Raw genomic sequence first — 24,698 nt, forward strand, 5'->3', positions numbered from 1 at the left:
TAAATTAGATCCCAAGAGGTTCTTTGAGCTGGGCATGGTGGCTCATGCCTGTAATCCCAGCACTTTAGGAGACCGAGGTTGGTGGATTACTGAGGTCAAGAGTTCAAGACCAGCTTGACCAACCCCATCTCTACTAAAAATACAAAAAAAAAAAAAAAACCCTAAAAATACTAGTGAAACCCTATCTCTACTAAAATACAGAAATTAGCCAGGCGTGTTGGTGCGTGCCTATAATCCCAGCTACTCTGTAGGCTGAGGCAGGAGAATCACTTGAACCCAGGAGGCGGAGGCTGCCATGAGCTGAGATCACACCATTGCACTCCAGCCTGGGCAACAAGAGCAAAACTCAGTCTCTCTCCAAAAAAAAAAAAAAAAAAAAAGAGGTTATTTGAAACTAATAAGAACAAAGAGACAATGTACCAGAATCTCTATGATACAGCTAAAGCAGTGTTAAGAGGGAAATTTATAGCACCAAATGCCCACATCAAAAAGCTAGAAAGATCTCAAATCAACAAACTAACATTACAACTAAAAGAACTAGAGAACCAAGCACAAACTCCAAAACTAGCAGAAGACAAGGAATAACCAAGGTCAGAGCAGAAGTGTAGGAGACAGAGACCAAAAGTCCTTCAAAAATCAATGAATCCAGGAACTGTTTTTTTGAAAAAAATTAATAAAATAGATAAATTGCTAGCTAGACTAATAAAGAAGAAAAGAGAAGAATCAAATGACACAATCAGAAATGATAAGGGGGATATCACCACTGACCCCACAAAAATAAAAACAACAATTAGAGAATACTATAAACACTTCTATGCACATAAACTAGAAAATTTAGAAGAAATGTATAAATTCCTGGATGCATACACCCTCCCAAGCCTGATCCAGGGAGAAACTGAATTCCAGAATGGACCGATAACAAGTTCTAAAATTGAAGCAGTAATAAATAGCTTACCAACCAAAAAAAGCTCAGGACCAGATGGATTTACAGTTGAATTCTACCAGAGGTGCAAAGAAGAGTTGCTACCATTTCTACAGAAACTATTCCAAACAATTGAAAAGGAGGGACTCCTCCCTACCTCATTCTATGAGAAAAGCATCATCCTGATACCAAAACCTGGCAGAGATACAACAATGACAAAAACACTTCAGACCAATATCCCTGATGAACATCAATGCAAAAATCCTCAATAAAATACTGGCAAACCAAATCCAGCAGCACATTGAAAAGCTTATCCACCACAATCAAGTTGGCTTCATCCCCAGGATGCAAGGTTTGTTCAACATACACAAATTAATAAATGTGATTCATCACATAAATAGAACTAAAGACAAAAACCACATGATTATCTCAACAGACACAGAAAAGCCTTTGATAAACTTCAACTTCCTTTCTTGTTAAAAATTCTCAATAAACTAGGTATTGAAGGAACATACCTGAAAATAATAAAAGCCATGTATGACAAACCCACAGCCAATATCATACTGAATAGGCAAAATCTGGAATCAGTCCTCTTGAAGCCTGGCACAAGACAATGATGCCCTCTCTCAACCACTCCTATTCAACATAGTATTGGAAGTTCTGGCCAGGATAATAAGACAAGAGAAAGAAATAAAGGGTATTCAAATAGGAAGATAGGAAGTCAAATTACCTTTGTTTGCAGATGACATGATCCTATATCTAGAAAACCCCATAATCTCAGCCCAAAAGCCTCTTAAGCTGATAAGCAACTTCAGCAAAGTCTCAGGATACAAAATCAATGTGCAAAAATTGCTAGTATTCCTATCCACCAACAACAGGCAAGCAGAGAGCCAAATCATGAATGAATTCCCATTCACAATTGCTACAAAGACAATAAAATGCCTAGGAATACAACTAACAAGGGAAGTGAAGAACCACTTCAAGGAGAACTACAAAACAATGTTCAAGGAAATCAGAGAGGACACAAACAAATGGAAAAACATTCCATGCTCATGGATAGGAAGAATCAATATCATGAAAATGGCCACACTGCCCAAAGTAATTAATAGATTCAATCATATTCCCATTAAACTGCCATTGATGTCCTTCACAGAATTAGAGAAAACTATTTTAAAATTCATCTGAAACCAAAAAAAGCCTGAATAGCCAAGAAAATCCTAAGCAAAAAGAACAAAGCTGAAGGCATCATCCACCTGACTTCAAACTGTACTATAAGGCTTCAGTAACCAAAACAGCAGGTGCTGGTACAAAAACAGACACATAGACCAATGGAACAGAATAGAGAACTCAGAAATAAGACTGCACACCTACAACCATCTGATCTTTGACAAATCTGACAAAAACGAGCAATGAGGAAAGGATTCCCTATTTAATAAATGGTGCTAGGAGAGCTGGCTAGCCACATACAGAAAATTAAAACTAGACCCCTTCCTTACATTTTATACAAAGATTAACTCTATTGGGGGAACCCGCCCCCAATATTTCACCATAGGTTCTTTCTATTTTCCTTAAGTGTTGGCCAGCTGAGAAATAAAGAGAAAGAATACAAAGAGAGGAATTTTACAGCTGGGCCTCCAGGGGTAACATCACATATCAGTAGGATCGTGATGCCCACCTGACCTTAAAGCCAGAAAGTTTTATTAAGGATTTCAAAAGGGGAGGGGGTGCAAGAACAAGGAGTAGGTCACAAGATCACATGCTTCAAAGGGCAAAAAGGAGAACAAAGATCACATGCTTCTGAGGAAACAGGACAAGGGCAAATCCAGAACTGCTGATAAGGGTCTATGTTCAGCTGTGCACATATCATCTTGATAAACAACTTAAACAACAGAAAACAGGGTTCGAGAGTAGACAGCTGGTCTGACCTCAAATTTACTAGGGTGGGGTATTTTCCCCACCCTAATAAGCCTGAGGGTACTGCAGAAGACTAGGGCGTATTTCAGTCCTTATCTCAACCGCATAAGACAGACACTCCCAGAGCAGCTATTTATAGACCTCCCCTGAGGGATGCATTCCTTTCCCAGGGTCTTAATTATTAATATTCCTTGCTAGGAAAAGAATGTAGCAATATCTTCCCTACTTGCACATCATTTATATGCTCTCTGCAAGAAGAAAAACAGGCTCTATTCTGCCTGACCCCACAGGCAGTCAGACCGTATGGTTGTCTTCCCTTGTTCCCTGAAAAGCACTGTTATTCTGTTCTTTTTCAAGGTGCACTGATTTCATATTGTTCAAACACACATGTTTTACAATCAATTTGTACATTTAACACAAGAGTGGTCCTGACGTGATGTACATTCTCAGTTTACGAAGATAACAGGATTAAGAGAATAAAGACAGGCAAAAGAACTTATAAAAGTATTAATTTTGGAATTGATAAATGTCCATATTAAAATGAAATCTTCACAATTTATGTTCAGAGATTGAAGTAAAGACAGGCATAAGAAATTATGAAAGTATTATTTGGGAACTGGTAAATGTCCATGAAATCTTCACAATTTATGTTCAGAGATTGAAGTAAAGACAGGTGTAAGAAATTATAAAAGTATTATTTGGGAACTGATATATGTCCATTTTAAAATGAAATCTTCACAATTTATGTTCCTCTGCCATGGCTCCAGCCGGTCCCTCCATTCAGGGTCCCTGACTTCCTGCAACATAACTCAAGACAGATTAAAGACTTAAATCTAAAACCCAAAAGTACAAAATCCCAGAAGAAAATCTAGGCAATTCCATTCAGGACATAGGCATGGGCAAAGACTTCATGACAAAAATGCCCAAAGCAATTGCAACAAAAGCAAAAATTGACAAACAAGATCTAATTAAACAAAAGAGCTTCTGCACAGCAAAAGAAACTATCATCAGAGTGAACAGACCACCTACAGAATGGGAGAAAATTTTTGCAATCTATCTATCTGACAAAGGTCTGATATCCAGAGTCTACAAGGAACTTAAACAAATTTACAAGAAACAAATGAACAACCCCATTAAAAAGTGGGCAAAGGACATGAACAGACAATTCTCAAAAGAATAAATTCATGTGGCCAAGAAATGCATGAAAAAAGCTCAACATCACTGATTATTAGATAAATGCAAATCAAAACTGCAATGAGATACCATCTCACAGCAGTCAGAATGGCTATTATTAAAAAGTCAAGAAACAACAGATGCTGTTGAGGTTGTGGAGAAAAAGGAATGCTTTTACACTGTTGGTGGGAGTGTAAATTAGGTTAATCATTGTGGAAGACAGTGTGGCAATTCCTCAAAGATCTAGAGGCAACAATACTGTTTGACCCAGCAATCTCATTACTGGGTATATACCCAAAGGAATATAAATCATTCTACTATAAAGACACATGCATGCATATGTTCATTGCAGCACTACTCACAATAGCAAAGACATGGAGTCAACCCAAATGCCCATCAATGATAGATTGGATAAAGAAAATGTAGTACATACACCATGGAATACAATGCAGCCATCAGAAGGAATAAAATCATGTTCTTTGTAGGGACATGGATGGAGCTGGAAGCTGCTATCCTTAGCAAACTAACACAGGAACAGAAAATGAAACACTGAATGTTCTTACTTATAAGTGGGAGCTGAATGATGAGAACACATGGACACATGGTGGTGAACAACACACACTGGGGCCTGTTGGTGGGGGTGCGGGGGGAGGGAGAACATCAGCAAGAATAGCTAATGGATGCTGGGCTTAATACCTAGGTAATGGGTTTATTTGTGCAGCAAACCACATGGCACATGTTTACCTGTGCAACAAACCTGCACATCCTGCACATGTACCCCAGAACTTAAAAGTTGAATAAAAAAAAAGAAAATGTGATACATATATATCATGGAATACTACTCAGCCATAGAAAAGAATAAAATGATTTTTTGCAGCAACACGGTTGGAGCTGGAGGCCATTATCCTAAATGAAATAACTCAAACAGAAAATCAGATACCACATGTTCTTACTTATAAGTGGAAGCTAAACAATGGATACACATGGGTACAAAGAAACAGAAAAATGTGAACCATATTTGAAAGAAAAGGCAATCAACGGAGACTACAGATCCAGATGTTAAAATTAGCAGACAAGGATTTTAAAGTCACTATTATAATTATGCACAATATAGCAAAGAAAAATATCTTTATTATAAATAAAAGACCAGGAAAATTTGACAGAGTAACATGAACTATAACAAAGAACAAAAATAAATTCTAGAGCTAAAACACAAAACTGAAATTAAAAAAATATATATATCCCTTGGTGAGATTAACAGCAGATTGGAGATGATAGAAGAATGTAAATTTGAAGGTAGATTAATAGATTATCCAAACTGAAGAACAGAGAGAAAAAAGATTCAACAAAATGACAGAGCCTTAGGGACCTGTGGGACAATATGAAAAATTCTCACAAAGTGTCACTGGAGTTCCCAAAGGAGAGGAGTAAAACAGACTGGATCATACTTAAGTGTGTGTATTTGTCAAACTCACTGAATGGTATATGTAAATCTGTGCATTTACAATCATCATTCTCAGTAAACTATCGCAAGGACAAAAAACCAAACACCGCATGTTCTCACTCATAGATGGGAATTGAACAATGAGAACACATGGACACAGGAAGGGGAACATCACACTCTGGGGACGGTTGTGGGGTGGGGGGAGGGGGGAGGGATAGCATTAGGAGATATACCTAATGCTAAATGACGAGTTAATGGGTGCAGCACAGCAGCATGGCGCATGTATACATATGTAACTAACCTGCACATTATGCACATGTACCCTAAAACTTAAAGTATAATAATAATTAAAAAAGAAAAGAAAAACACAATATGTATATTTGATGACAGAAGAAAAAAAGAGAAATCATAAAAAACATGGATCCCTAGTAAATTGTACTCATGTTGAGGTGTTTAGAAGTGAAGTGTATTGATGCCTGCATTTACTTTGAAATTCATTAAAAAATAAGGTGGATTTATAGAGAGATAAGTAGAGGGATACATTTGTGGCAAAGCAAGAATAGTAAAAGGTTGATTGCAGAATCTTGGTGGTAGGTACATGGTCTAATACTATGATTATTTCAATATTTCTATATTATGAACAATTTAAAAATATCATGATGGAAAACTGTAAATTGGGTAATACATTTGTAGTGTTTTTTGTCCAAAACTTGCCTCAAATAAATAATCCATGAAAATTTGCTTACAAGTCTATAAAGAGTTTCTATAAGGCTGGGCGTGGTGGTTTACAGCTATAATCCCAGCACTTTGGGAGGCCGAGGTGGGTGGATCACCTGAGGTCAGGAGTTCAAGACCAGCCTGGCCAACATGGCAAAACCCTGTCTCTAGAAAAATACAAAAATCAGCCGGGCAGGATAGCAGGCACCTGTAGTCCCAGCTACTTGGGAGGCTGAGGCAGGAGAATCACTTGAACCCAGGAGGTGGGGGTTGCAGTGAGCCGAGATCACACCACTGCACTCCAGCCTAGGTGACAAAGTGAAGTTCCATCTCAAAAAAAAAAAAAAAGTTTCTATGCATTAACTATTATTATTTAAGACACTTTTATTTTTCTTGGACAACTGCAATAGTCTCCTAGCTAGTCTCTCTCTTGTCACTTTCTCTCTAATTCATGATCTCCATTCAACAGCTAGAATGATATTATGAAAATGTAAATCCGGATCTGTTGTTTCCTCTGCTTAAAATGCATGAATGGCTTCTCTTGCTCTTAGAATAAAACTTAATCTCTTCACAGCCTGGGGTTCCTGTTACTTGGCCCACCACACCCTTTCACACTTGCAGGCTTTGCACTTGCCTGGAATGTTCTTCCCCCAGCTTCTTACTGGCTGACTAATTACCATTCTTTAGCTCTATCTCATCATCCTTTTTTTTATTTCTTTCATGGCATTTATCACAGTTTGTAATTATCCGGTGTTTCTGTATTTCCTTATTGTCTCTCTTCCGAACTAGAGTTTCGTAAAGGTAAAGATTTTTCATTCTCGATCACTGTTGTCTTCCTAGAGCCCAAAATGTAGTGGGCCCTGAATAGACATTAAGTATCCTCTTCATACTGTATCAAAGTTAATAAATTACAGAGCTGACCTTCAAACTCAACTGTTCTGTGGGTTCTTTCACATACCAAATGAGTAGGGAGAAATTAGACTGCAAGATTTCTACCCTTCTGGAGTTTTTAGTCTAGAAAAGTTAGAATACAGAACCAGAGTAAGAACTGGTTCCAAGCTCCAGAAAACCCCAACACTTCATTCTCCCACCATGTCTTTCCTTGAGGATCCAAGCTTATCATCAGTTACGACTTATCATGTCCTCTTATCTCGCACACAGAGTCTGTCACTAAACCCTGTGTTATTCTACTTCCTATGTGTATCTCTGTTCTGCACTACTACTGTACCATACCAGGCTTTGCCATTTGTCAAGACTACCACAACCAGTGGTCACCTTTCCTCCAAGTTGCCTCTATTCTCTACGCTGCATTCAATGTAATCCTTGTGAAACACAAATCTTGCTATGTCATTTCCCCACTCCAAACCATATAACTTCCCTAGAATGCAGTCCAGTCTCATTAACATATCTCTCAAGGATCCTTAGGAGGCACCTTCCTCTCAATGCCTCCTTCCGTCTGGAAGCCCATGTCCTGTTACTCCTCTCCCTGAATTTCAACATTTCAGTTCCCCAAATGCTCTCTCCCTCTAAAGTATTTCTTCTGCCCAGAACACTACTCCACTAGCTTCTTTGGCTGACTTCCTCCCACTTTGCCTTCGTTCCCCTCCACCTCTTTACCTTCTATGACTCTATATTATTGCACACGTACATTTAGGAAAATCTCTTGGCATCTTGGAGCCTCACTTTCTTCATCTACAAAATGGAGATAATAGTGGCTATCTCAATGGATTTCTATGCTGCAGAGTACTTACCACGGTGCTTAGCTCAATGGCATGAATGTCAAGTTTTCCCCTCTGCCAGTGTTTTTTTTTTTCTTGAAGACTGTCCCCAGTCCTGACTATAATTGGAGATTTCAGCTGAATGCATAAGGACACAACTCACTGAGCACCAGCCACTCATTTGCATTGGAAGAAGGAGAGGAGCAATCAGGAATAAAAGAAAAATCACAAAGCTATGCTAAATGTGGTACTGCAAATGATGAGGTTGATCAGGCCTTTAAGACATTTCATTTTACAGTCTCAGATTGCAGTAAGAAGTGTGTACCAAGTTTCATGCTAAACCCTTATCCATGAACTCACCATTCTGCCATTTTGATGGAAGGCTAGACATGTTCCAAATAGAGGAGTGAACTACAGCCAATTTTTGATTAATGAAAGACAGCTGATCTGATTTGGAACTTCTCTGGGGGTTCTCCAAGGCCACATTTCTGTTACATGCACCATTTTAATGTCAGCTTCTCTGCTTCAGAGCTGAGCCTGAAAAGGAGCCATAAATTACTTTTGATCATGCATACACTGTAAGCTGGCTGGAGGAGATGGGATGCCAATCTGCCTCTTTTTTGGGGGAGCATGGGGAGACCAGATGTAACCCAAAGCATCCTGAGATTCTATTTTTAATCATCAGCTTTTATTTGTCTTCTCATTGCTCTTCCCAGGTTCCCCTTTATCCTCCAGATTATAGCTGAGGAATAGGTAGTGCTGCTAAAGAGGTTTGGGCCTGGATAGAATGAGGGCAGCAGGGACATAACTGTAATTAAGGGCTCAGCTTCTACCTGGACCCTGATTTATTTATTCATCCAATCAAGAAGGCATTTCATAAGTACCTACTGTCTTCCCACTTATCCAGAAAGCACTAAACTCAAGGAAACTTTCTTTTATTGGAATAATTTCCAGCCATAGCTGTGTTTCAAAATTTCCTGTGGAGTTTGAGGAAAATGCATATTCTTGGGCCCAACTCTCCAAAGATCCTGATTTGGTATTTCTAGTGGGGTTCTTAGCACTCGTATTCAAATGTACAGCACAATTCTTTCCATTTCATTACCATTTGCCTATCATGAATGTCTTCCTCAAGCCTCACTCTCTCTGGTTGTGATGTCTTTTCATATTAATTAGCTAATTAGGCAAACTAAGTCAGGACCTCTCTTCTACAAGAAATATCCATCCATTTGACAAACACGTACAAGACCTGAGCCAGGTGCTCTGTGTAGACCACATAAAGATGAGCCGTCCCGGCCCTGCCTCCCTGTTTTAACAATGGTATTCTAGAGACAATCGTGTGCATGTAGAATACGCTAGAGGGGATTTTCAGACCAAGTTAAAGTAGTGATTTCAGGAAGATTTACAAAGTCAGGCAGTTTAGCTGCCACTTAATCTGACCCAGGGTAGAGCTGGCTTTCACCACGGTCTCGTGATTCAAGGGTCTCAGAGGATTTTTTCCTACTCCCTTTGGAAGTTCTAGAAGCCTGGAACCTGAGCTTCTGTTTAAGCCCAGAAATATGAACATGAGGACAGAATATGACCTTAGGAGACTCCCGGAGAATCTGAAAAACAGATCAGCAACTCCCACATAATCAGGAGTTAGCAGAAAGCGTTGGATAAGTTTAGAAAGATGATTAGTTCATGTCTGACTTCAATGTTCTGCATAATTTTCATTATACAGTTTGAGTTTGAGATTATCCATGTCAAAATTTTTTCTTAGTAAGTCTGGAGTTGGTCATATTTCATCATTTAAAACATGCAATTCTATATTATCCACCTCTAGAATGAACTACTTACTGAGGAAAAAAAAAATCTATGTGATCTTGAGCCCAAGAGGTCTAAGTAAGTATGGGATCTAAGCCTTCCATGAACATAAGGTTTGAAGGTGATATTTTCTCAAGGGCAGTTTCATTCCTACGGAAACAGAAAATCAGCAGAGATGCCAAGTTTGGTATGCAGAGGGTGAACAATAAATGACAGTAGAATTTAACTTAATTCTAAATGGAAAGGAAAAGATGGAGGAGAATTTCCAAAGAGTATAGGCACTTAAATGATCTCAAGACTTGGAAAGGAATATCCAAATGCCTGCTCGACTAAATGGAACGTTTAAATGAGTTGGAGAGAGTTTGAAAACATGTTTTTTTGCTTTGTTTTCCATAGTACTCCATCCCACCTCCAGTCATTCCAAGGCATTAATGGAATAACTTGATAAAGTAAGCAAGCCTTGCATCACTGGAAAAGAACACATTTCTGGTGAATGAATAACTGGCTAGATTATAAAATCAGAATACAGCCTCTTTTTCCCCTCTTAAGTCAAATGCTTTTGGAAAGTGACCTGAGGCTATTTTTTTATTCCACTGACAGACTTTAGGCTTTACCTGTTTTTCACTTGACTGTGATGCGATGTGATAGCATCATGTGGCTTAGGTGTGTCACAGGTTGCCTGCTGTGTACGTGGAGTCAGACACTCAGACCTCAGAGCTGGGAGTCAAGGTTCATGAGACAAAGCTCACTTCAATGTCTGGTGTTCTGAATGTCAGAACAATTAGAGATTAAATGGAAGGAAATTTGAGGCCAAAAATAAAGGAAAATAAAACTTGTGGTCACAAATGTAGAAGACCAAGTTTTATTTCATGTACATCTCTTATTCCTTCATCTTGATCTCTCTCCCATGATTCTTCTGTGTCTCATGCACATATACACTAGATCAATTCCCCAGTGTTCTTCCTCTATTAAAATAGTCATACAAAGCCTGCTTATGTAGGAGGAGGCTGAAAAAGATAGAATAATAAAATCACATTTTGTTGCAGGAGGACTATAGCTCAGGGACATTTATTAGTTGGAAACCAGAAATAACTAGAGGGAGAAGAGCATTACGGTAATGAGAGAAAAGTCTTACATGCCATACTCAGCCAAGAATGTATTTTCCCCCTTCTTAAATCCAAGGTGGTCCATAAAACCACCCTCATTGAAGCTGCAGAGAACACTTTGACTAGAACATTTGGTGCAGGGAGGGAATAGGCATTCAATGAACTGGTTAACAGAAAATATAACATTGGAGGAGCCTCTCATCTCTAACATTTCATGCATTTGCCTGGATTCATAAAATTGAAAATAGGAAAATAAGTAACTAAGTAATCATATAATAGCTAACTATATTTGTGAAGCCAAGCAGAAAGTCTGAACTTTAAACAACTGGAGACTGAAAAATCAAAAGCTCTGAAACTACATATGCACTGCGAATTTAAGAAGAAACCAGTTTGACAGCAAACCAATATGAAACAGAGTTTGATGTGGAAAGAGATGAGGCCCGAGGAGAAAAATAAAACCATGAGAATCTCTAAACTAAGGAAAGATGGCCCCTAGCAAGGAAAGGCTGGTAGTGAGAACCAGAACTGTGGCTTTTCCTCGTGATCTTGCCTGGCTCATTCATTCACGTATGGACGTCCTCTCGCATCTCCAGAAGGCAATCCCTTTAGCCCTATGATACCCAGCCCTCTCCTTGGCCTCTCAAAGAACACCTAGTGGATCTGGCTGCAGAACTCCTGCCAAATGGTAGAAATCTGATAGGCTGTAACTTCAATTAAGTCGATCAGGTATTTATTTATTTTCATAACATTGCCTGAGCCAAATCCATTTTCGTTTACATATTTTTCTTCCAACTAGACTATGAGCTTGAGGGGGAAATCACTTTGTCTTATTCATCCAGATATCCTCCACTGCACGTAGTAGATGCTCAAAAAATGTTTATTGAATGAATAGACCAGGCTGCCACTCAAACCAAATGATTTCACAGTAAATTGTTGAAAGTCACATATTCAGTATGTATTTACTGAGTAACCAGCTATCGTGCTAGCTAACTAGGTATAAAAAATAAGACAACTCATGCCCTCAGGAAGCTCACATTTCAAGGAGACAGGAACTATGATGGAGTGGCAGTAGGATGGAAGGAAGAGGACAGGCTCAAGAGACAGTAAGGGGATCAAATCCATAGGACTTGGTGCCTATTTCACACTTAGGTAGTAGGGAGATTAGGAGAAGAGCTTGGATTAAAGGAAGAGACATGAGAATGTCCAGCCTAAGGGAAAGTGCCATTGGAGATAGTTGATGCAGTGAAAATTCTAAAGGGCCCCCTCAAAAAATGGCTAGTTTTCTATGTCTTAAAGCAGCTGAGTCTATTTTTAGCAACTCTGAGGACTTGAATATCTACTATGATATGCCTACTGCCCACTGGTCATAGTTGGTTCTATGAAAGTCACACGGAAAAAGTGAAATTCCTTTTCTATGTGGCAGTTCTTCAAATGCATGATCCCCTTTTCATATAATATGATTTCCAGACTTTTCACCATTTTGGTCATTCTCATGCTTTTAGATTGACTAATTCGAAAATGGAAGCTTTAAGAGATAGAAAGTAAAAAATCTGAAAATTATGGTTGCAAGGTCTGGGAGGTAATGGAAGGGGAAAAATTAAACACCTACATATGAAGCACTGGGTTAGGTCTTTTTTGTACAGACTAAAATGCCACAGGGATCTGAGGACATTCTGTGATGTCTTGTTCTCCTCCTCTGATTCATTTCCCACTTACTTTCTTACAGCATTCTCATAAAAGAGAATCAGTCATCCTGAGGTCAGTCGTCTTGCCCTTAAAATATATTAATTCTGTTTTGCTTTTCTTATTCTATATTAAAATACTGATGGAATAATGTGAAAGAGGCATTAGGATGAAATAAGTATTTCATGATCTTTAGAAATAAATGATACTTAAGTGTGAGGCAACAGGCAGTAGTGAGTTGGCTCTATCTTTGCACATCATAAGTTGCCCAAACAACATTTCCTTTGTGGTAAATTGTAAAGAAACAAATGTGAAAATTTTACTATGTCATATGCTGCAGTTATGTGTACATATCAAAGAAAAAGGAAGGGAGAAGTACAAAATCAATTTTTCTGCTTACATAAATAATTACCCTAATAGTTTATGAAATAAGAAAAAATTGCTCGAGCAAGAATGAAATCATTTCTTTTAGACATTAGAATCTATTCAGAAATTATGTCTTTTCATTGGACTTTCATCTGGCTTCCAACATGTCAAATCATGTATCTTTTAAACCACGTTCTTTTTTTGTAGGTTGGATAGTTTCAGACTAGGCTCAATTTACCCCTTTTCTCTATAGAATCATGCACCTTACAGTTCCACTTTTGCCACATCTTTCATACTTTATGTTTCACATTTTATGAATGGGAATCCATATTTTAGAATAAAAATCTGCAGTGTCAAACCAACATCATTTTTTCTTCTTTTTTCTTTTCTTTTCTTTCTTTTTTTTTTTTTTTTTTTTGAGGCAGAGTCTCACTCTGTTGCCCAGGCTGGAGTGCTGGAGTGCAATGGCACGGTCTTGGCTCACTGAAAACCCCGCCTCCTAGGTTCTCCTGCCTCAGCCTCCTGAGTAGCTAGGATTATAGGTATGCACCATCATGCCCAGCTATTTTTTTTTTTTTTTTTTAGTAGAGACTGGGTTTCACATGTTGTCCAGGCTGGTCTTGAGCTCCTGACCTCAAGTGATCTGCTGCCTCAGCCTCCCCAAGTGATGGGATTACAGGCATAAGTCAGCATGCCCAGCCATTTTTTCCTCCTTGGGGTTTTGCTCTATATGTATAGACCTTGAGAAAGAGCTTTCAAAATAGACTTTATCCATAATCAACATCTTAGGATCATTTTTCCTCCATAAAGATCTTCAGCATCACTATGCAGTACAGTTCATTTCTCTTTTAAAGCAAAACGTAGCATAAACTAGACAAAATCCCCAAATAAGCTCTCCATTTCCTGCAGCTTGTGTAGCTCTAGCAGTCTAGTCTATTGCTGGGCAATATATTCAAACCTCTCACTGATTATGTTATCAAAGCTGTTTAAATTCCATTCCATGACTTTGTGTATGGCAAAGATGAAGCTGTTTGTTTAATTAAACAATTTCTCTGAAAATGCACACAGTATATTTTGAGAACACAGTGAGACTTTGACCTTGCTTCAACAAGGGCATTTTGCTGCCACCCCCATTCTGCCACACTTTTCAACATGTTATCCCTCTTGAGTTTAATTTCTATGTTGTAAAACATCTCATCAATTGATATCTAGCATTTTGCATCTAATGCATTCTCATAACTTCTAGTTGGCTGTGGCTTATTTCATTGTATGCTTTCTTCTTCATACTTCTGGACAAGCTTTGTTTTTATGGCCTTTAAAAAACATGACTGTTATCAAACACTATATACGGAAATGGTTTCCTTGACAACCATAACCACAAGCGAGTCGTCTGCACCTTTCTCATTGCATGGTTTGTTTGGTTGCTAAAACACTTCAAAATATTTTTATTCAGAGTCAGGTATTAAGCACCTGAATTTACAGAGTAAGCTGAAATCCAAGCAGGTGATGAACTATCAGAACGGTTATAAAGTGGCAAACTCTAATCATTTTCAAGTATTAGAGTTCAGCCTCATGACACAGTCTCTAACAGGACAAATGCTGAAAGCTTGATATTTAAGATCCAAAATGAATGACTACCTCAAGGACACAAATTAAAAAAAAAAAAAGACTGGCTAGAAATGCCAAAGAAGTGAAAAATATTGCTTAAATGGAAGGTGACACTGCAGTTTTATTCATTCATATAAAAATTCCAAATGTTAATTCTTTAATAGGAAAGAGGTCAGCTTCAAGGTTATCAACAGAACAGCAGATATTTGGTCAAAAGTGCTCCTAAGACTATGTCTCTTGACAAAATTAAGCACAATATATATGGAGCATCCATTTAAAATAGTTTTTGAAAATTTTCTTTGGTTAAATGTCTCATAGCTCATAAGATTCAGAAAATCTCTATTTCTGGGAACTTCTCAGGGTAAAAATATTTTCCCAAATATCAATTTTTTACAAGGAAATATACAGCTTGCATGGATTACAAAAAAAATTAGAAAGATCAACATGAGATTCTGTACAATGTGATAAGCATCCCAAGAAAAAATCACTAACAATGTCCTCTCACTCCGTACTGGTCTAGTCTCCTAATATCTGTCAAAGACAGGATATAATAAAAAACATGGTTTACTGTCCCCCCCACCGCATCTTGTCCAAAACCATGGTTAAGTTGGAGATGTCTTCAGATTGGTTGGAATCAGAGTAATTTGACTGAAATAAATCACATAAATAATCCTATTTGTGTTCATGCATGTTTATAAAAAACAATTGTGCAAAAATATGAACCTGAAAATTTAATCAAGAGAGGTAGTGGCAATTCTTATGAGAAATTGGAGCTCTGGGTCACCAGGTAGGTTGAGCAGCAGGTGAAAAAAAATTATACAGGGCGTTTTTACTTATAGAATTTTACTTAACAGCTCTGAAAGAGCCTGTGAGGTTAGGTATGAATTATGGCAGGGGAAAGGCAGGCATAAGAAGGAAGGAAGGAAAGAAGAGAGGGGAGGAGGGAGGGTGGGCCAAAAGAAAGAAAACGAAGAGAGAGATAAAGGGAAAACATAGGCCAAGCTGCTCAGAGCATGGGGGGTGGGGGAGGGGGGTGAGGGAGGTGGGGGCAGTCACAGAGCAACCAAAGTAGAACCAAGGAGTGAGTTAAACGGAGGTTCCAGGTACCATTCTGAGGTGATTTTGAGAACAGTGTTAAATGAAGCCAAAGAGATGTATCTGAGGCCCGGTCAAAAAAGAACCTCAGCTCCCCATGGACCAAGAGAACTCAAAAAGAGTTTAACTTTTTTCGCATACTTCAATTCTTACCATAATGTTCTACAGGTATAGAATGCTGGGGCCCTTCCATTACTCCATGCACCGGGGAAGAACTAGAATTGTGAGAAGAGCTTTCGCGCTCCCATAACCATTCCTTGGCCCACCTCCAAGAAAAGGCAGGTTGGCCTCTGTTTAGGTGTTGTCTGTGCTTGCATTCCAAATGTTCACATGAGGAATTATCAATGGGTTCCGGACATAATCAGCCACACAGCAGAGTGAATTCCAGGAGGTATGTGTCAGGCAGGATCCCATCAAACTCATTGCTTTCAATACTTCAAAATCTTGTTTTAGAAACACCATTACGGAGAATTGCCTGAAGGATTGAAAATCCAGACATTCCACTGCATACTCTAAAATCTGTCTTTGGGTGGTTCCAGGCCAGTAGAGATTTTCATACCTAGACTGTCTCATTTAGTTCTTGCCATCTTTTGATGACTTTTAAAAATGTGTATATTCATACTTTACTTTGTTCTGTAAAGAATTTAAGATAGGAATTTTTATTGAATTGAGCTGTGAATTTATGCCATCAGCCTTTATCTGAGGAACATTATAGGAAGCACTTCTATGAAATGCCTGTCAAGATACTATTGAGAATGTGGCTCATTACATTTCGAAGTATCCTCCTTAGGAAAACCCACTGGAAAAACTTCCCTCTTGCCTTCATACAAAGAAGCATTGAGCTTGTCTTCTGGCACTGGCTTGTTGTATCTTATGGACACTGATTCATGTATTGGACCATGTTTTTCTCTAGGCACAAAGCCAACTTGGGGCCCTTGCCCATCCACCATACAGAACCTCTCAGCATGCATTTTGTGGATTCACTTCTAGATTTACCATTCTTTCCCTACCCCTATTTTCTCTGTATTCATAAATCTCCACTTTGTACATTTTTAAATTTGTTAATGTATATAGTACACTAAGTAAATATACCATGGTGCAGAATAGCACCTCTCCTGCCAGAGGATGGAGAGAGGCAATATACCCCGTACGGGCTGGACATATATTCTACCCATTTACATCCAGAAGGAAACTTGAGCCTCTCTTCTCATGGAGAAAGAGTAGGGTAAAATCACAGACCACCACTATCCATCAGACCACTCTCATCCATGGGAGGGTAAGTTTTAGGGAAAGCATTTTGGAGTGTCATGTAATACCACCCAATTTTCCTATAGACTCATAAGATTAAATACTCAGTACTTTTCAAAAATGAAAATAAGAAACAAAAGTTCATTATTAAACCCCAATGTTTACTTTATCCCTTGCATACAATGAAAATAATCTACTCCCCTGAAGGAAAGTGCTGACTTTCTCTATTGGCTCTGTAAGTCCTGGAGCAGGTGGTCCCTGCAGCAGAGGGAACTGAATGAGAAGACCCTTACAGTAGCCAACTGACTATTCTAGAATTCCTGGGAGAACCATACCTCATTAATTCACCTAGAATGGGCCCAGCTTGTTCTAATTTCATTTGGCTCCATGCAGAAACACTCTTCATTGTCTAAAACTTTGGGTGACTGTGAACTTCAGCTTTGCCCCTTAACTCTCCTCTGACCCTTTTCTTGACCCACTATTTTGCTCACTATATTTTTGCAATATACACTTGGCTTGGGCCACCAAAAAAACTCACCCCTGCCTGGTCCATGGCTACTCCCTTGAGCTCAGCTGAACAGCTCACCTTGGCTTTAAAACTGGAAGTCCCACATCCCTGGAAACTTCTCAGTCCTAGGCAAAGGAGGGATGGTTGGTCACCCTACTCCCAGCCCACACTGATCATGCAGTAAATCAATGGCAGAACCAGAACCTTATTTATTTTATTCCTTTATATATTATTATAAAGCTCATATAATAATAACATATGAAGGACTATAACAATTATATGTTATATAACATATATTATTAATTATATATAACATATTATTAATATATTTTGATATGCATATAATAAAATATACAGGAATATAATAGATAAGTATATTATATATAAAGGAATAAAAATATGTTTACAGAAATATACATAAACAAAATTTACATATGCATATATATTTTACACTACATAACTTCTTAAAAGACAACACTGTAAGCAAATTTCACAGAATTAAGTTATTTAAGTGTGTAAGAACAACATGGCAATATCCATAGCAAAATTTTAATCTCATTCTTTTCCCCCGTGATCCTTCATGCTTCAGAAATGCCTCTGCTGCCTTTTACCACTGTGTGTTCAAGTAATAGGAATAAATGTCTAAAATTATTCCAAAGAAAATGAGGTTAAGGAAATATATCTGTTATCTAAAAAATAAACTATGAATTCTAACACCCCCCAAATGATTTTAGGATTATCCAATTTTATAAAATCTCTCTCTTTCCTCCTTCCTTTAGTGTAAATAACAAGAGCTGCCTATAAATCTACCTCAGAAGACAAAGGGAAAAGCAAAACTCTGCCCAGGAAGACCTTACTTTACAAACCAGGTGACCAAATTTCTAAAACATCATTCCCGTAATCCCTGATCAACAGAAAGGAAGCTCTGGAAGCATGAATGGTCAGTACATACGTCGTCCACAGGACTCACACACCACAAACTAGTCATTGATCCTTTTGACCCAATTTCAGAAAATATGTTTACATAGAGACACATATTTTTGCTATTTACTTTTTGAGCAGCCAACAGGAAAACCTATCCACATATGTCCATTATGATCCTCTCTAATGAAGACTATCTCTTTATGTTGTTTAAACAAAAAGAAATTAATGCATGAGAATGTCAAAGTTCTGAGCTTTAAGTTTCTGTACTCAATATATTGAATAAAAGATATATGTAGTATACATTGGAATAGAAAGAGATTAACTCAGTGCGTCATCGAGCACCTAGTTCTGGAGGTGGTATAATCATTCTGTCATGTATGATGGATGCCTGGATAGATCTCAGGATTTTGAAAGTCTCAAGTTAAGCTTCTAGTTTATTCCTCTAAATCTCTAGGGCTTTAAATAAAAACAATCTCGTAAATATCTTTACTACAAGATTCAAGTGTGAAACGCTTCAGTAGACCTCTGAATTAAATATGTTTGGTAATTGATTATGTGTCCACATTATCTGAATGTAGGAGATGGATGCTGACACTGCTTTAAAATAACAATAGGAAAATAGGTTTCCAGTGAGAAAGCCCCTGTGATGGGAATGTCAATTTATTGCAGACATTTGTGATAAAAAAGTCAGTCATTTTTCTTAAATGAAAACTAGAGTTAAACACAGTAAATCTGTTGGCAATGGAAATTAATAGGATACCAATTTAAAAGGAACCACACATTTTTTTAAAAGGAAGAAATCTTAGTTTTCAGAGCAGTTTTAGGTTGACAGCAAAATTGAGCAGAAGGTACAGAGATTCCCAGAAGGTACAGAGGTACCCCCTTCCCCACATATGCACAGCCTCCCCGTTGTCAATATCCCCCACCAGAGTGGTACAGTTGTGACAATTATGAACCTACATTGACACATCATTATCACCGAAAGACTATAGTTTATATTAGGGTTCACTCTTAGAGGTGCACATTCTGTGAATTTTTGCTAATGTATAATGACATCTATGCACCATTACAGTATCATACAGAGTAGTTTCACCGTCCTAAAAATCCTCTGTGCTCCACCTATTCATCTCTTCTTCCTCCCCCTGGCAACCACTGATCATTTTACTGTCTCCATAGTTTTGCCATTTCTGGAATGTCATATAGTTGGAAACCTACAGTGTGTAGACTTCGCAAGTGGAGTTCTTTTTGGTGATATGCACTGACGTTTTCTCCAGGTCTTTTCGTGGCTTGATAGCCCATTTCTTTGGAACCACACACGTTTTTAAAAAATTGACATTCTTCTGTGACTTACAACTGTGGTTTCTGTGGTTAGATGTAGAGATTGAGTTTTACATGTTGGCAAATACATTTTGGAGTAGATAAGCCCTGGGTTTAGAGACAGCAGTCATGAGTTCAAGTTCCAGCTCTGCAGTTTACTAGGATGGGAACTAGGAGAAGTCACTTAACCACTGAGGTTAGTGAAGGCTGAACATAAAGAGGCTCAATTGTCCACGAGGTAACCCAGCTTGAGCTTTTGTCCAGTAGGGGTACCCCAGAGGGGGTGTGTGACACACTGAGCCAGTCAAACCCTCTGTCTTACAAAGTTGAACCAGCAGGTAAATACATAAGCCACTAAGTTTGAGGGGATTCAGAAGGTAGATCACAGAGCTGCTCTTGAGTCCCAAAATAAATTCAGTTCTATCCATATAGTGAAACAAAATGTAGTCAATAAAGTTCATTATTTGAGATAGGGAAGATTTTAACAATAGGGGGTCACTCTCGTAAGTAATTACATGTGGGAGGGGTAAGATATAAGGTAAGATATAAAGATGTACACACAGAATTAGGCTACATCTGTAACTCATGATTTAATCTGATCCCACAGGATAATAAATAAAGGTAGTTAAGGAGATACTCCAACATGATTACCCATATTTATCTCTAAGTAGGGATTATGATTGTACCATCCTGGGTTTCAGCAGAAAACTGATAAAACTCATATACTGGGTAATTTGAGGAGAGTGTCTTAAGGGACTATATGTGAGGTACGAGTGAAGAATGGTACGGGTTCCTAGGGTCAGCCCCATTAGCAGCCTAGGCCAGAAGGGGTTGGAGGAAGGAGTGGTTTCCTGAACCTTTAGAGAGAGGGCTGCTGGACAGAGCTGTGCCCTTCAGTCAAGGCACACAGACAGCCAGCTGCAACCCCACAGGAAGGAAGTCAGGCCCAACTTCACTCACACAGGCAAAACTCCAGCAGAAGTCCGAAGGCAAGGGGGCCTTTGGATGCAGCTCAGCTTCCCCAGGCACTCAGCAAGGTGGAGAAGGATGGGTGCAGAGAGCAACTGGGGTGATCTAACCTTCCTCTTTATTCTTGTCTGAATGTTCCACACTTTCTCCAAGGAACATGTAGATCAAACATGTATTTCATAGCTTTAAGTTATTTTCTCCTTCAGTATTCCATTTTTGTCATTCATTGCAGAGGGTTGGATGAAAAATAAAATAGAGGCGTGGGTCAAAAAAAAGACTGAAAATAAGTAGAAGGGGATGAGAAATTCTGGGAAAAGTAACAGAAGTGATTCTGGGGACAAAAAAAGTCACATTTGGTGGCTAAAGTAAATGGGCCGCCAAGTCTCACTGTCCCAGCTCCACAGTGTTCTGCACATTAAAGACTAACCATAATAGAAATAATAGTCACTTCTAAGGGGATTTTCTCAAATGGACTTTCCTGAATCTGCTTTGACATACAAATTAGCCTTAAATGAAAACACCATTTCAGAGTTGCCAAGGCCTTTTTCAGCATTCTAAAGCCATTTTGTCTTTTCATGTCTCTGATCTAAATGTATCTGCTTTCAAACCCAGAATGGTATTTTCTGTACAAGTGTACCAAATTGAATAGAACCCGCATCTGACAGATCTCACAGATATGACTAGTTTCAGTACAAGCAGATGTCAAACCAAGCAAACCATTGTCACTGGCTAAGTGCATGAGGTGAACTGAGGATAAATTCTGTGGTCGCCACTTCCTCAGAGCTCAAAGACTAACACCCAGTTCATCAGAAGGACCCACTGGGCTTCAAGGACTCCTATGCTGATCCAGTAGAGGGCAGTGATGGTTCCAGGAGCCTGGCTGGCCCTATGCGAGGACTCCCCAATGAAGGCAGGACTGTAAGGCTTTATACAAGCCAGACAGGCAGAGTCACCTGAGTTTATTTCTCTCATCACACTGTGGTCTGTGGCTATTCCCTTAGTAACCCTGCAGCTGCAGCCAGCAGTCATGGGAAAAGGAATTATGACCTTCAACTCCATCTGCAACCTTGAAAACAAAAGCCACAGCACCTCTAGCCTCCGCAATATCAGATACATAGCACGATTGTCTGGTTATATATTTCAGGCCCAAACCAGCCTCTGAGTGAGGTAGGCAGGGGGCTACTCCTTTAAAGGAGCAACAAAGGAGCCCATAGTTCCCAAAAAGGACATTTAAACCTAATCAAGAAGGGATCTGAAGCAGAAGACAATCAATGCTGATCCTTGAAAGGTCTGGGGCTCTTTAATTAAAGAGACCCCCCCCCCCAACTTGACATTATAGTTAATGCAGGAGAGATGAGCTTAGTTATGAACAAGCAAAAGTGTGTTTCACTTGCAAATATCAAACAAGCTGTGGAAATTATTTGCATAGATTATCAGTTGGTAGACACCTCAGAAGATTTCAAGTCTCTAAGAATTTCTAAAATAATGTATTTAAGTGATTTAAGTTACAAGTTGGGGAAGCACATTATGCAACAGTTTTCCCAGTGCAACTTAACTTTTCTACTAAGGAAAATAACTTAACTTGCATTGCACCATTTATATGCAATCAGGAGTCAGTCTTTCTTTCAATGGCATATAAAAATAGAAAGCATTATAAATGTTAGAGCCAGAAGAGACTTTAGTATCACTGTTTTAAATTTGTTAAGCAATGGAACCCTTTTCAAGATAAACCTTATAGGCAACCTCAGTATATCCAGAACAGATAAAAATATTCTATTAATATAAGTTTCTTTTATAAGTTCACATTTCTGTTAAATATTATAAAGTCAGTCACTGAGAACAAGGAAGTGTTTTTAGATGAATGAGATCTGAGTTTATGGATGACTTATAAACATACATCAGTTTTAGAACATAATTTATTTTGGTGTTGTCTCTGCAATGACTTTTGTCAAGGATGACAGTAATTGCCACAGATAAATCAACTGTAAATGGTAACAGATGTTTTTGTAATAGCCTTTCTTTCAACCTTAGGATATTCTTTAACTAAATAAAACAAGAAGCTTAATTCCAAAATCTGCACCGAAACAAGTTATTAACATTGGCAACATAGTAGTAAGCTGTAGTGCCCCAAAAGTTAAAAGATATTTTTAAAAATTGTAGTAGAGACAGATAGCTGTGTCTTTAACAAAAATCAGCTCCTTTTCTCTCTGGGTTCACAGCTCAACCATATTTACCAGCCTTCCTGTGGTCATTTGTCTGAGCTCCAGCTAGCGAAGTATGAGTAGAACGGACATGCACCACTTCCAGACCTGGCACCGGCAAACCCCCCATGGCAACCCTCCAACCCTTTCCTCAACAACTGGACCACGCTGGAAAGGACTGAGGATCTAGAGGAGGACAGGGCTGTAATATGGAAGGAGTTTGGTTTCTGAAGGACCATGTAGCAGGCCACCTGCAGGGCGGGAACATCTTTAATAGGTTTGGAATAGCAAGAAATAAACTGGTCTTGTATTAAACAACTAATTTTGGGGTCTTTGTTACAACAGCTAGCATTATTTACCCCTACTAATTAATATCGTAGATATCATGGTTAAGATAAATATGAAAACAACATTTGAATCAAATGTTTGCTGAACCCCTAAAGCACCTATCCAGAAACCACAGTTTGTAAAAACAGAGTTTTGTTTGTTTGAGACAGAGTCTCGCTCCGTCGCCCAGACTGGGATGCAGTGGCGCATTCTCAGCTCACTGCAACCTCCACCTCCTGAGTTCAAGCAATTCTCCTGTCTCAGCCTCCCAAGTAGCTGGGATTACAGGTGTGCACCACCATGCCTTGCTACTTTTTTGTATTTTTAGTAGAGATGGAGTTTCGCCATGTTGGCCAGGCTGGTCTAGAACTCCTAAACTCAGGTGATCTGCCCACCTTGGCCTCCCATAGTGCTGGGATTACAGGCATGGGCCACTGCGCCTGGCGGAAAAACCAGAGTTTTGATCCAAACTTCTATATAGACGCATGACTTCCTTGCTGGAGGGTAAAGTGAACTCTTACTCAAAGCCACCAAAAAGTTAGTAGGGCTTTCAGCAAGTAGTAAGAATAATATGATCAAGATAACTTCTTTTTTTTTTTTTTTTTTTTGAGATGGAGTCTCGCTCTGTCACCCAGGCTGGAGTGCAGTGGTGTGATCTCAGCTCACTGCAGTCTCCATCTCCTGGGTTCAAGCAATTCTCCTACCTCAGCCTCCCGAGTAGCTGGGATTACAGGCATCCACCACCACACCCAGCTAATTTTTGCATTTTTAGTAGAGACAGGGTTTCACCACATTGGCCAGGCTAGTCTCAAACTCCTGACCTCAGGCGATCTGCCCGCCTCAGCCTCCCAAAGTGCTGGGATTACAGGTGTGAGGCACTGCTCCCAGCCGATAACTTCTATTTTTATGCAGTAGTGTGAGAGAATTAAGGTGCTGGTCCCTCCCAGCTAAAGCCATTATTTCCTTGGCACACTCATTCTCCATGAGCCTTATGGGACTCAGATGCTGCACCTGCGGTACCTGAAGATATGAGACAGAGCATGGCCTCTCTTTTCTTCCAATAAATCCCTACAACAGGAGGCACCTTCTCTGCCATTTTATTCCTAGTGAATTTACCAATTTAAGAGGGGAAGCTGTGGACTAGCAGGAAGACCAGCAAACTCAGAGTTAGAAGTTCCAAATTCAAGCCCCACACCAACTGCTTACTAGTTAAATAAGCTTAGGCAAATCTCTAAACTTCATCTGCAAAATTAAGAAGGGAGATCATTGAAAATAGTAAAGAAACTCAAACATATGAAAGTTCTTTAAAAAATGAAAGAGTATATGAAATACAAAATATTGCAATTACTGGTGACCCTGAAGAACTTGGCAAATCTATAGTCATTTGACCAAAGAGGCATTGTGATAACATGTTACAATCATGAGATTTAGTATGAGAAGACATAGGTTGGCCTCTTTTTCTGCTTTGAATTTGTTGAATTCTATTTGGTTGTAAGCAACAGAAAAATATGATGGTGGTTTAGTTCTCTCATGTATAAAGTCCTGGGAGACTTCTTAGGGTGGGTATAGCATTCCATAGTGGGGTTCCAGTTAGGGCTGCCAGATAAAACACAGAACACTCAGTAAGATCTGAATTCCACATAAACATTGAGTAA

The 24,698-nt window shown here is 38.9% G+C and overlaps 1 long non-coding RNA gene across 1 annotated transcript in view; it reads left to right on the forward strand.

Annotated features, from left to right (window-relative positions):
- LOC109029124 (uncharacterized) overlaps positions 1-23,038 on the forward strand; it is a 74,616-nt gene extending 51,578 nt beyond the window's left edge. The window contains exons 2-3 of the long non-coding RNA XR_002008145.4: positions 18,085-18,245; positions 22,735-23,038. This is a non-coding gene — a long non-coding RNA (uncharacterized lncRNA). The remainder of the gene's footprint in view (positions 1-18,084; positions 18,246-22,734) is intronic.
- The last annotated feature ends 1,660 nt before the right edge of the window (positions 23,039-24,698 follow it).

Source organism: Gorilla gorilla, chromosome 1 (genome assembly GCF_029281585.2).
Source record: "Gorilla gorilla gorilla isolate KB3781 chromosome 1, NHGRI_mGorGor1-v2.1_pri, whole genome shotgun sequence".
Classification (NCBI taxonomy): Eukaryota; Metazoa; Chordata; class Mammalia; order Primates; family Hominidae; genus Gorilla; species Gorilla gorilla.